This window comes from Silene latifolia, chromosome Y (genome assembly GCF_048544455.1).
Source record: "Silene latifolia isolate original U9 population chromosome Y, ASM4854445v1, whole genome shotgun sequence".
NCBI classification, from domain to species: Eukaryota; Viridiplantae; Streptophyta; class Magnoliopsida; order Caryophyllales; family Caryophyllaceae; genus Silene; species Silene latifolia.
The window spans coordinates 281413965-281417833 of NC_133538.1; the positions used below are offsets into that span (position 1 = coordinate 281413965).

The following is a 3869-nucleotide window of genomic DNA, read 5'->3' on the forward strand; positions in this document are numbered from 1 at the left end:
ACTCCCTCAATTCTGCAAATCGACCAAACACAGCAGGGGAGAGATCGTGAACCAGTACAGCAGTGCAGGGCGGTCGATCGATCACATCACTCAGTCGAACGACCAAGGTGAAAGGAACAGTAGCTCCTAGAAACTGCAGACCAGTCGATCGACTATACAGACCAGTCGATCGACTATACAGACCAGTCGATCGACTGAAAATACTGCTGTAACTTCAGATTTCTTCGTATTTGCTCAATTACTTTAGCTAATGAGGTCTAAAAACCTGCAATTGCACAATAATACGCGCCCAAAAATTGCGCAAAACCCAAAGTAACCATCTAAAGAGTTTAAAATCCTAAGCAAACATAAACGGCGAAGTTTCGCGCACACAAAACAATAAATAAAAAGGTTCAACGAAAGCAAATAAAATGTAAATGTTTTAAATAAGTCTCTATCAACTAATAGTTGATCAAGAACGGCCATGGAATGGCCCACTTGACTGGCTTCTGGCTACAAGAGGTAGCCTCAACGGTGCTCACCTTCTCAGCTGCACCTTTCTCAACTTCAGCATCCGTAGAGCTTGACGGATCAACAGCTTCGTCATCTCCCCAATCAATGACCTCTTCCGGCTCATCAAAGTCCAAGTCGGACTTTCTCACTCTGGCTGGTTCATCTTCAAGCTCCTCATCAGTGCCATAACTCAGGCATCCAAGACCGCCCCTTGAAACGATTTGGTCCTTCACAGCTGGAGCGATATGTGGCTCTTCCTTCCCCAAACCAGCTCCTACAATGGCTAAAACAGAAGAATCTTCCTCCACTTTGCTCCCAATCTGGGACGGAGGTGTTACAACAGGAGTAGGAATAGAGACAGGCATATCAGGAAGTATAAAATAGGATTTCTTTTCAGAAACCGTATTGCAAGTGACAGGCCACATGGGGTCCTTCTTCCTAACTGTCTGAGCAAAGACAATGGAGTGTTTCCCTATTTTGAAGGTCAGGGTCCCAGAGCCAACATCAATAACTGCACCAGCAGTGTGCAGAAATGGCCTACCTAGAATGATAGGTATGTGGGCATCCTCGGGCATATCTAGGACCACAAAGTCTACAGGGAAGAAAAACTTCCCTATTTGCACAGGGATGTCCTCTAAGACTCCTATAGGCTGGACCGCAGAGCGATCAGCCATCTGAACGGTCATGCTCGTAACTGCAAACCTATTCAATTTTAACTTTCTAGCAAGACTTAAGGGCATGACGCTAATACTAGCTCCTAGGTCACATAATGCCTTCTCAATAGAGAAGGTACCTATATTACAAGGAACGGAAAAGCTACATGGGTCCTCTAGCTTATGGGGTGCAGTGTGAGTCAAATAAGAACATGACTCTTTAGTGAGTGCGACAGTATACACAGTTTCAAGTGACCTCTTTTTGGACAGTAATTGCTTCATAAACTTCATGTAAGCGGGCACTTGATTCACTAATTCAAGGAAAGGTACTTGTACGTTTAAACTACGAACAATATTTTCAAATTTATTGAAAGATACCTGTTCCTTCGTCGGCACCAATCTCTCCAGATAGGGGGCTGTAAGAAGTAACTTAGCCCTCTCTTCTAAATCTCGCATGCCGGCATCCGTGGACTTAGGCTGGAAGTCCACTACCTTCTCCTTATTGAAGCTTGACCCCTCTTCAGACCGTCTCAAATATGAACCATTGGTCGACATTGGGTCGTACTTCGGAACCGGAACAGACCCATCAGCAGTCGAGTCTGGCCTCAATATTTTCGGGGCAGTCGTACCCCAAAACAAATGATCCCTCAAGTTATCGGGCATTGGAGGACGAAAAAGTTCACTATCAGCAGCAATCTCAGTCGATCGACCGGTTAGGTCGGGCCGATCGATCGGGCTTCAAGATACTAGAAGCTACCGTTTGTTGCACCTCGATCGATCGCCGGGTATGTCGATCGATCGACCGACATACCGGCGACGCCTTTTTCTTTCCTTTGTTCGTCCGACTTTGTTTTGACTCGGTTCCGCTTATCTTTTTCAGGGCATCCTCAATCATAGCGAGGCCCCTCCGGGTGGACCCGCTCCTCAAAGTGATGGCATTAAGGGTCTCTTTTTGGTCCGTCTGAGTCGGTAAGTGTCCCGGAGCTCGAGTGGTATTCTTGCTAGCCAATTGAGCAATTTGGCTCTCTAGCAGTTTCATTCCGGCCTCTCTAGCTTGGGACTCCTTTTGCAAAGATATTCTTCAACTCAAAGCAAACTCGTAATTTTGGGATTGTTGTTCTTTGCGGCACATAAGGAGGTTTTTGAAATCGTTGTTGCTTATGAGGAGGCACATAAGTCTGTCTGCCATCTTGTTGGGGAGGTTGAGTCGGATTCGGGACATTCCGGTTACTCCACCTCAAGTTGGGATGGACATTCGGCTCATAGTACGTGTTTGTCACCGTAATGTTGAAAGGCAAAGACAAGACTCAAAGGGACTAGGACAATTTTATGAGACATGTCCCTCAGCTCCACATCTTCTACTGCACGAAAGGACCGTCTCGAAACAAAGATTCACATGATACATCCCTCCTTTTGAAGCTCCTCCCAACTCGTATTTGTCAAACCTCGCCGTGAGAGCCTCTAATGCGCCAGGAAGGGGATTCAAAGACTCCTCCTCCGATTGCCTCTCGAATTCCCATATTCGCCTTTATGGGTGGCTAAGTCATCAATGATCTTCCACCCCTTAGTCTCTCCCATATTCTCAACAAATCGGCCATTGGTCGCAAAGATCTAAGATAGCCCTCTCGATCGTCATACAGCCCATTATAGAACTGATTGCAAAGACTCCATTTTTCGAACCCATGGTGCGGAATGGTTCGCACTAGCTTCTTGAAACGGACCCATGCTTCATGAAAGTTCTCATCAGGTCCCTGTTTAAAGCTCGTGATCTGAGCTCTAATGGCATTCGTCTTCGAGGCAGAGAAGTATTTCTTGTGAATGCCAAGGCCAAAGAATTCCAGTCGGTGATCCCATGAGCAGCTCGATCCAGATCTCTGTACGACTCCCTTGTAGCATCACAAAGTGAAAATATAAACATAGTCTCCTTTATCTGGTCCTGGGTCACACCGGTCGGCGGGGGTATAGAGTAGCAATAATCGATAAATATCTCCATGTGCTTGGCTACATCTTCACTTGCAGCTCCCCCGAACTGGTTCCTCTCAACTAAGTTGATATAGGAAGGCTTCGGTTCGAATTTCCTATCAGCTCCAGGTAATTCGAACCCCTTGTATAGATTTGCAGTTGTCGGGTCAGAATGACTTGCTATAGTTGCTTCTTCAGCCATGATTGGAATGTCTGGAGAAGTGATTGTCTCAGCTGAAGAAGTAGAAGCAGGAGATGTAGGTGGATCTTCTTCGAACAGTTCGTTCTCGTAGTAACTAGACAGAGTACTCAGCTCTTCCTCTGTCGGCAATACCCTTAATGAATGTCTCGACTCACGCAAGGTCTTCTCAATCTCAGGATTGAAAGGTACTAATTCACCACCCTGTGACCTGCGCATAAGAAGAAACTACAAAAAGAATATGAGAATAGTTTAAGGAACGAATGTCCCTTAAACTAAGAAGCAGACTAAAATAAAACAACTAAAAATTAGAACAATTGCCTCCCCGCTAACGGCGCCAAAATTTGATACCCGTCATTGTGAGTACCAACAATAAATTTTATAATTCCTATTAAAACTAACCTAGGCTAGTGGTAACAGGGTCGAACCACAAGGAGGCGAATGTAATTAATAATTGTCTAATTCTAGTCTAAGGTAACGAATGTGAGGGTTGAATTGATTTGGTCTATAGCTAAAGGCAATAACAGACAATAAACTAAATAAACGGATAAAACAGATAAAAG

At 45.1% G+C, this 3869-nt stretch overlaps 1 non-coding gene across 1 annotated transcript; it reads left to right on the forward strand.

Annotated features, from left to right (window-relative positions):
- The first annotated feature begins 2822 nt into the window (after positions 1-2822).
- Positions 2823-2929, forward strand: LOC141635914 (small nucleolar RNA R71). Its single transcript, XR_012540567.1, has one exon. It is a non-coding gene; the product is annotated as a small nucleolar RNA R71 (small nucleolar RNA).
- The last annotated feature ends 940 nt before the right edge of the window (positions 2930-3869 follow it).